Genomic DNA, 9,467 nt, shown 5'->3' on the forward strand with positions numbered 1-9,467 from the left:
GATATGGCTAGAGACAGCATCAAGAATAAAACTTCATTCCCAAAACTTAGATGCCTGACAAATCTGGATATTTCATGGGCTAGCCCACAGCTGAGCTGCTTTTAAGTTGTTAGTAGCCAATTTATTCCTCAGTGTTTCCTGGATACCCTCTTTAAATTCTACTAGAGTAGCTTCCCGCTTTAAAAATACTAAACTATCCTCCAGTTGAACCTGACTGCTTTCCTCAGGGTATCTTTCTCTCCCTTGTCATATATCTGACTTCTATCCACATTTTGACACACTGTTCTTTCTTTGTCCTACACAACAAAAACAGTGAGATCCTGCCAAATAATTTTCTAAATTCTGTATTTTCTGAAGTGTTTTTGAGTTCTTCACAGCTGTCATTATTTAGTAGTAACCCCCCTACAGGCCATATTCTTCACTATTATTGTTTTTTTACAGATGAAACAGTGTTTCTAAAAACCTTTCTAGGATGCTGGTGTTCACAGTAAAGCATGGTATGCTGCTACTTGTGATCGGAAAACAGCAGAAGATGCATTGTACCGATCAAACAAGGTAGGTCACTTTTAAAGAATGTCTGCTTTATGAAAAAAACTTCAAATAAAAAAAAATAATAAAATATGACCAGAAATATTCTAAGAACACCAGCTGTATTCCAAAAAGGGCAGAATATTGTGCTATGCAAATACTATCAAACATGAAATTATTGTGGTGAAACTATTTAAACTATGGTTTCCCTCCCAAGACAAAGTTGCATTAGTGTAATTCAAAGACTGGTCCACTGCAGAGACAGCTATTACGGACTAGAGAGCTGAGGAAGATCTGATATCTCACTTGCATCCATCAAAATAGAAGGCAGTCCTGTGACTTTTAAACAATCTCCACCATTGTTTGATGGTTCATGTAAAAACAGTTACTATTTGAAAAGGCTGATGCTACTGTGCATTTTGAAATAGCAGCACTGTGTATTTAGGTGTTTGGAGAATTTCAGTTCTCTCAACTATTCTGCGTACAAAAGCTAGTGTCACATAAGGGAACAGTAACATGTAGAGTTGCATCCTCAGCATCAGGTGCATTTCCATTCTTGCCTGACTCCACACAAAGCTAAATAAAGGGGCAGAGAACTGGGGTTATCACCAGTGCAGGCTACTGCTAGGCAGTGAGCACTGGGCTACAGTGTCAGTAGCTGTAGGTGCTGGTATTTATCAGAGAGCTTTTTACAGCTCTGGAGAAACAGTGCCTCCACCTCTCACTGCTTCTTGCTTACCTACTGCCTCGGGTAGGAACTTCATTTCATAACAATCTGTGGACCTCAACACATTGCTGCCACTGTGTGTTATTTCTTGTTTCTTTCTCTGGTTGAGAGAAAACATACACCAGCAATGGTGACTCTTAAATGACACCTTGGTAAGCTACTGTTGGACAAAAAAATCTCATCTCCTGCTGTACAGTTTTTGTAATGCAAGAAAAGGGTTTAATGCCAATTAGATTAAAATGTTAAGCTTAAAAACAAACTAAGGTGTCGGCAAGAAGAAGCTGAATATATTTACCACTTTTCTCTCTTTAGGATGGATCCTTTCTAGTAAGAAAGAGTTCTGGACAGGATTCACGGCAACCATACACACTGGTTGTGTTTTACAACAGAAGAGTATACAACATTCCTATACGGTTTATTGAATCAACAAGACAATATGCACTGGGCAGAGAAAAAACTGGTGAAGAGGTGAGATGATTTGTTTTGGTTTTTTTTTCCTAACAGTTTTCAGTTATATACTTTCAATAAGCAAGGGTTAAGATATATTGTACTATGACCAAATGGATTCTTCATGTATCAAGATAAAAGTGTACTCTATATAATGACTGATCTATCAAGCTAGAGAAACCAGTGTAACATCAGCTCCTGCATACTGTGAGTAATTAAAACCACAGATTAAGTTTAAAACACACTCAAGCTGTTTTGAAAAGTTATCACAATCACAGATGCAGCTGCTAGGTAAGTCCTCCAGCTCTTTATAGCCCTCTATTCTCCTTCTACCCAAGACTCTAGTTTAAAGTTTCTTGGAAAATCATGAAGGAAGAACAGCCATGATAAAAAACCCAACCAAACAAAAAACCTCTATCAAAAATTAGAATGACAGTACTTGTAATACTATTTTCACATAAAGAAAATGTTAAATGCTAGTTCTAGAGTGCAAAAATCCCTGGTTGGCTATTATACCACACAAATAATTACGCTGACAGCAAAACAGAAACTTGGAACCCAAATACCAATGAAAAACTGTTTGCTATCACTGCACAGAGTAGGCTTTTCAGGGATGGGAATGTAGGCTTGTGTTAGCCTAATTATCTGCCTCCTAGGCAATGGTTTTGAGGTAAAAGAATAAATAGCAGCCTGGAGCTCATCTGGCCTTCAACAAAGGGTCAAAAATGACCTCAGGAGAAAGATAGTCCAAAATCTATATTCGGCCAAAGACAAAAAGGAAAGCAGATTCTGGATACTAATTTACAGTGACAAACATGAAAATTGTATAACTAAAATAGTTCTCATTGATGGCTGTCTGTACCATATTACTCTGGAGCTCACCTTCCCTCTAACGGAGGTGGCTGAACCACAGATGAAGCAGCTTCCAAACTGCTACAGTCCGCAGCCTGGTCTATATTACTGTAAACTGAAAGCAGTGTTAGTTTAATATGCCATGTAAAAACCTCTGTGGTTCAGTTTGTGCAGGTGGCAATCGCCAATGGAAAGGAGCATGAGATGAGACAGCTAGTGGCCATTGTATCTTCCATTGTCCAAATTTAATCTGTTTATGACTAGAAATTGAGACTAAAAGCAGGATCAGTGCTCTTACTACAAGGCAGAGCATCTCACTTGGTAACAGTCACAGCTCCACTCTCTTCAATGGTGGGAGAAGCAAAGAGAAAGAAATGATGCAGTGATTACTGTCAGTATTAGAGCATTAAAGGAAGCCATCACTAATTAATTTTTGTTTTCTCTATCCAGCGCTTTGACAGTGTTGCTGAAATAGTAGAGAATCATCAGCGCACCTCCCTGGTTCTAATTGACAGCCAAAACAACACAAAAGACTCGACGAAACTGAAACACATTGTGAGAATTTCTTAACCAAACTGAACTGCTAAAATGAAGACTTTATTTCTTTCAACATTCTGAAACATGGGGATTATTAAAAGAAGAAAAAACAAAACTACAGAAAATACTCTTTAAGAGCACCTACTGAGTAGTAGGAGACACAGTTCATGAAGTTCAGCCTCACGTCACTTTTATCAGAAAAGCACTCGTATTTAACACAAGAAGCCAAAGCAGACACATTCTCATCTGTGATTTCCATCTGCAACAACACATAACTTAACAAAGTCACGTGAAGAACAACTGCATACCACAGCCTGGTCTTTTGACTGCTATTTAAAGATAGATTTCCTGTAGGACATTTTTACTTTAAAAATTACAATACCCACAATGATCTACTCTTTCCATTGTTACATTTACCACCGATGATGGCTTTCAGCAATTTCTCTGTAAAGTGCACGGGCCCAGAACTCAGAGCAACGTGACCTAATGTACCACCGGGTACAAGCTGAAACTAGGACTGTATGTCATGTGTTCAGTGGCAATAAAGCTGTCTAAATGTTTTAGATTAATGGACGTGTGTTGTTCCACTTTGATTAATATTTTTGTTTGTATTTTCCAATGTGCAAATAAAATTAAAAATATTGTGAAGCCAATAGTGTATGGAGGCATTGCTGGATCACATCTTTTAGCATTCTGTCACCAAGGAAGCATCAATCCACTATCTTTGATGTTTTAATGTATGCAATTTGTATGTGCTCCTGCTTCTGTTGTTAAGAAAACTCACTTTTTACAGCTGTAGCATATATATTTGCATTAATAGCTCTCTTTTGTCTTCAACCAGCCTACTGTTGGTGACCCAAACACATTGCTTCATTGCTAAACCAGTTACCCACTCAATTCCTGCAGAATTTCTGTTTGTCAGACATACACACACCAAAAAAAACCCTTTCTTTTTTCAAGCCTGTTCTAACCCACTTTACTTGTATTATTGCAAACAAAGTAATTCCCACAAAGGTTAAAGTGGTGAGAATTAAATTCATGAATGTATAAATCACACCAATTAAAAACCTTTAGGAATTGTTAATTCTAGAGGTATTTGATTTCACTGGACCTGAAAACTCTATCCTAAAGGTATTTTCCAAAAGTGACACTCTATGCACACCTCTCTTGTTCTTTTTGTTCCAGATTAGGCAGTGTTCTTTAGTACTATCTGCAAGGCATTTAAGGCAAGATTGAGCCAAGACTTGCAAAGTCTCAACAAGTCACTTACAGCTATGTTGTAGCTGGATTCTGCAACTACTTCCTTGTGTTACTGGTCAATTACTTCTACAAGTAATGTACCTGTCTTTTAGAAAGAACTGCTTACTAACAGGATGAAGATGTTTACTACATGGCTACCTACCTTGAGTCATCTCAGTTTCTTCCCTCTGCAACACAGGTAATACTTGTCCCAGATGTGAAGCAAATGAGAGATGGGCAAGTAAGGAACAATATATACAGACTTTACACAAGCCTGCCTATGACAGACTGTTCACAGTACTACATAAACACTATGTTTAGTACATTGTTCAGTTAGTATTAATATTATACTAGTATGACACTTAGTGCCAGTGTAATGTTTAGAACTTTTAAGAGTGTCAAGGCCTCAAAATGAGCAAAAGTTATTAGTCTCTGAAAGCTTAATTTACTATATGTGTAGTCTGATATTATTTAGTTAAATGAAACATTACTTTAGAAGGTTACTATTTCAACCAATACTCACAGTGGAAAATACTCTGTGAAAAAGCAGCCACTCAATATTTAGCTTTCTTTGCATTCATGTAGGGTCTTTGCCTTATTCACTCATGTACTGCACAGTATTTAAACATTGTTCTTAACAAAACTGTTTCTTGTTAATCTTTATATCTTGCTCCTTCAAAAGTGTCTAGGTTCTTCAAACATTGCTTTCTGATTTAAATGTGTAGTATCACCATCATTCTGGAACTGGGGGAAAAAAAGGCATGAAAAAGTGAAACTCAAGTGTACCTACAGACTTCCAAATAAGAGACTAAGTATCGGGTCTTTAAAGTGCTTAGCAATACTGAGCCCTTTGAGTATCGATTAGCAATACTCAGCTTTAAGTGCTCAGCACTACGTGTAACTTTATGGCTGGTCTACAAATAGCAAATATGGTCTAGATAAACAATCAACTACTTTCACCCTCAAATCCTTCATTTCTTTTTAGCCATGTTCTAATCATTAACAGGGTACCTTATAGCGTCAACAACAAAATGAGGCAGGGATTTGACAGGTAACACCACCTGCCACAAAACAATCCATTCATCCTTACTTATACTCACCGTTTTATACAGGAAGAAAGGAAGCAGACTAGTTACTCTGCTTTCCATGCCCAAACTTGATCTTGTATAGGTTAAGCAGGCTCTGGTGTGGGCATATTTTGAGACACAATTTTAGCTGGAGAAGAGAAGGGTTTGAGCAACGGAAAATACAAGCTTGCATTTTGCAAGGATATAAAATAAATTAGTACTTAGGATGCAGCATGGTATGTCAAAAATCCTGATGCTATTGACTCAGTAGCCCATACAGAATATAGGAAGTGGTAACTTGGTGCAATCCTATACCTGGAACTTTTTATCTTATAGCTGTTGCAGTGCCAGCAGCTGCCACTAGTTAATGCTGTCAGGAGTTTCCACTAGGTAGCAGGTATGTTAAGTTTGACCTATGACAGAGGTAGCAACACACCTCTCCCCCCATACTTCTTTTCTATTGTTAGCTAATTTCTCTTCCATATAATTGTCATTAACTGAATAACTACGGAAAAAACAAAGGCAAACCCAAAAGTAGAACTAAAAAAATGGGGTTTAAAATGAAGTCGGAAAAAGTAAAACTATTTTACTCAGGGCAAATATCATATTTACTAAGATACAAAAGAGCCAAAGTGTTGTCTGCCTACCTGATACAGAGTACAATGAGTACTGCAAGTCACTCCTGACAATGTTGTTCCATGGAAAGAGTAAGAACTTGCATTCTCAAAAATTCAAGTGTTCAGACATGCAAGTTACAGAACTACATTCCTCCTTCAAACTAAACCACCAGCAGCAGGCAGAGATTCTTAGGAGATGTTGAAAACAAACAAACAAACAAAACCAAAACAAAACCACATCTTGCATGACAACAGCCCTGGAACAAATATCGAACACAAGTTTTTTTGTTAAAGCATTAGAATTCCTGTGGAAGATAAACCATGACTTACTGATGAATGTACATCTTGCAAGGAGTACACAACAGGATAGATTTTAGGCCTCTTTAAGGCCACTTTACACAAACACACAAATACTGCACAAATAAAGCTTAGACCAAGTATATATTTATAAAGCATTTTCTCAGAGGAAAACCACTTCTTGACCCTGCACTTGCACCTGTTTCTGTATGTCCCAAAACACTATAACCAAGTTAAGGTTTTCTTATTTTGCTGTAAGTGCAATGCTACAAGCTATCTTAAAATGTTGCAAAGTGAAGCTATCAAAATCAAGACTCTTCAAATCAGGTTACCTTGTCACATCAGATCTATCCAATACAATACAAGCATTACATATATGATCATTGATTATTTTTCCATATGGATATATGTTTCACACGGTTCACACGATACTTCAAGGATAAATGGTAGCTGTGTAACAAAAGACTGTTGTTTGTAGGGTATTTGTAAGATACCTTTCTCAGTTACTAAAGATGTTGAGAAATGCACAAACAAACATTGCAGAAATCAGACAGTAAAAAGGTAGCCTCATATTGTTGAAGCAGTTTAACATTTCTTTGAAGAATTGTGTATTATCACTGCACCTTCTACTGTACCCTTCACTGTGATGCCAGTCAGACTGCTTAACCCAAACTTTCTCCCAGCGATGATCAACAGCAATCTTAACTTTGTGGAAGTCTCACTTCAGATTCCTTGAAATCCGATCTGCAGAACTGCCAAACTCTTAGGACCACAAGCATTATTGAAAAGCTCATAAGAAAAAAAGAATTATACATTCAGAACAGTACTTAAGCAATGTGCACTAAATAACACATGGACATAACCGAGGGTGGGGAAACAAAGTATTGAAACACTGCTCAAGAGGGAGCAACAATTCTCTGCATTGAATGACATGTCCATGGGCAGTGACACACGACAATGAATCACGACTGTATAAAGCAACCTTATTTCAACATTTCCTAGCTTTACAATATTCTTGTTTAAGGTTACCCAATGCATAGGAAAAACAAGCTGTAAGGGAAAAAAATCCAATAACAGTTGACACTCTCATGATTCATCAATATAGATGAACCCCCCCTCTAACTCTACAGCAGAACTTCTACCTCAACACTAGGTAACCGTTAAGAAAAATTGGTCATCCTTGGTGAAGTTGCACTGAGTAGGTTTTAACGACACACTTCACAGATATTTCTGCCACAGAAGGCAATGGCAATTACTGACTGACTGACTGTCTGACTCCTACAATTTTTGTTTGTGCATTTCTCAGCATCTTTAGTAACTGAGAAAGGCATCTTACAAATGGCAATGATTTCAGGGTTTACAGGAGAGCAAGCTGAGGCAGCCAACAGGTCCTTCCAGTTAAAAAAGCCTAACACATCTCTGTTCATTCCTAATGCTGTTTCTTTATAACACATTTCCTCACCTGTACACCAGTCTTCTTCAAAGTTCCTAGTCAAATTCACATCAGAGCTCAAGCGCATTTTGCAGCACAAAATGATCCAATTTTGATACAGAACACACACCAACTCTGTATTAATCCACCCAAACTATGCTGCCTTGGCTGTCTCAGGTACTTCAGTTGACTCCCATACATAACTCACCAGCTACAAGGCTAGTGTGCATCTTCATGCCAACAGCGAGAAAAAAAAAACCCTCTCTAGCTCTTGGAGTGATTTTTTAACAATCATTTTCATTATAACACTTTCTAAAACATAAGTCAAATTCTGTTACCAATGACATCCCTGTGACATCCACAAAAGACTTCTAATTCTTTCACTGGTAGCAAGTCAATCTTCACTTTCACCTTATGGAAACAGTCACAGAGAACTACCCCTGCGCTTGCATACAACCTAAAACCTCAGAGATTTAAATGGCCCAGTCCTCTCCAAGTCCAGTGTTCAATTTTGACAGTTTTTCCATCAATACTTTGGGAAGCTGAGTTACACATATAAGAAGTAATCTTCCAGTACCTGGGAAAACGTGCCATATGGTAAAGGCACTCCCACTGAAGACTGAATCTGGCCTCTGGGTTCATTAAGAATCTGGAGGGCAAAGACTCTAAACATAATAATCACTGTGGATAATAAGGACTTTCATTTGTATCCTCTCAGTCACTATGGATAAGATACGGTCTTCTGTTTACACAAACATTAAGAAATGTGAAGCATGTTCTTCCTTCATCATTATCCCTAAAATATAAATAGGAAGCAAGCAGGCTCCTAGGAATATTATCCTACTGGACAGTAAAACGAAGGAGGAATAACTCAGGCCTTGGTTTTGCCAAACTCCCAGTACCCTATAAAAGGCAGTTCATCTGAGTAAGCAACAGTAGAAAACACTATTAACGGTCGTCATGGGTACAAATTACATCCACCTGGAATAAAACTATAATGCAGTTTCAGGCCTGAAATGGTGCTTTGTACGTCATAGAATCATAGAATGGTTTGGGTTGGAAAGGACCTTAAAGATCATCAAGTTCCAACCCCCCTGCCATGGTCAGGGACACCCTCCACTAGACCAGGTTGCTCCATATCCTGGCCTTTCTACAGGGTTTGTGACAGACATAGTATAAAACAAAACAGAAATATTTTTATAAATGCTCACAGTCATATTCTGTAAACATAAGTTACAGCAAATTTAATAGTGACAGAGTCAATACAGATTAGGAATGTTCACCATTCTTAAACACCATATACATTATGAATATATATACTGTATATTTTCAACTGATTCCATTCTCAGGCTCACCATCGTAACATGTTTTATTAATTTATATGAAAAATACTTCACTAAGAAAGTAGACAAACTGCACAGAAATAGTACAAGTGTCATGTGCATAGCAATATAGCTTAAAGCATTCACATATGGCTTTGTTTAAATGAAACTATTGGGGAAATGGCCCTATATGGACCTATGGTTACACAGTTGACATAATGTAAACTGCTTCACATCTTTTAGGCACTTGCTAACAATAGTGTTCAATCCCTGAAAAACAAAATCAAGAGATAACAAGTGAAAATAAAAATCCCAGAATAACAGCTGTGTGTAGTTGAAAAAATTTTTTAAATTGGTTTTAGTAGTGCATGCACAGAACTGAAAAATGGGGGGGGAGGGGGG

The sequence above is a fragment of the Pterocles gutturalis genome, unplaced genomic scaffold (assembly GCF_000699245.1).
Source record: "Pterocles gutturalis isolate BGI_N339 unplaced genomic scaffold, ASM69924v1 scaffold9048, whole genome shotgun sequence".
Taxonomy (NCBI): domain Eukaryota; kingdom Metazoa; phylum Chordata; class Aves; order Pterocliformes; family Pteroclidae; genus Pterocles; species Pterocles gutturalis.